Source organism: Leuciscus leuciscus, assembly GCF_965113295.1.
Source record: "Leuciscus leuciscus genome assembly, chromosome: 24".
Classification (NCBI taxonomy): domain Eukaryota; kingdom Metazoa; phylum Chordata; class Actinopteri; order Cypriniformes; family Leuciscidae; genus Leuciscus; species Leuciscus leuciscus.
The window spans coordinates 30,697,125-30,697,957 of NC_138723.1; positions in this window are offsets into that span (position 1 = coordinate 30,697,125).

Genomic DNA, 833 nt, shown 5'->3' on the forward strand with positions numbered 1-833 from the left:
TGTGGAAGAGAGAGACGCAGTGAGTCCAGAGGACGTCCACAGGATTCATCACTTCAGACAGGTGAGAGGTTCACTAACACAACAAATGAGACTTACCAATCTAATGAAGCCTCTATAGGTGTCCTTAACCCTCTGGGTGTCGCTTTAGATCAAACATTTCAAATTGAAATATATATTTTTTTACTTTACAAATGCAAACTTATATGAATACACGTAAAAATTGTGGACATAATTAGAAAAGGCCAAAAATTATGGCCAGAAATGAATGGGAAATACGAAAATCAGAGCAATTAATAGGGGGTACAATCTACGAACCAGCCACAATTAAGTATTCTAAATGTATAAATAAATGTATCCAAGTGCAAAACCTAATAAAAGTAAGTAATTATGTTTGAAAATACTCATATTAGCTGGTTCAGGTGTGTTTAGGGGTTAGAGGCCGTCCCTAACCCTGATCTAGGACACACACAGTCTTCTATATGTATTTATATATAGGGCTATACAGGCATCTCTACACCACAGTTACAGTAGCCACGCCCCAAACTCACGCTATTGGTTGAGCTGGAAAGTGATTGACAGATCTGAGCGGATGCTCTCAATGTTTTGATGCTGCTTGAGAGACTCAATGTTTACACATCTGGGGCAGATAAACTCACGAATGGCATACTAATACTGGTCAATACACAGTAAACTAGGTTTAACATTAAAAACATTCATGCTTAAACACTGCATTAGTTGAAAATATGATCATTTCTAATAATTTTTATATATAGAAATTATTTAGAAGCAAATATTGTCGAGTACCATGAAATGGAAGTTACAAAATAATAACG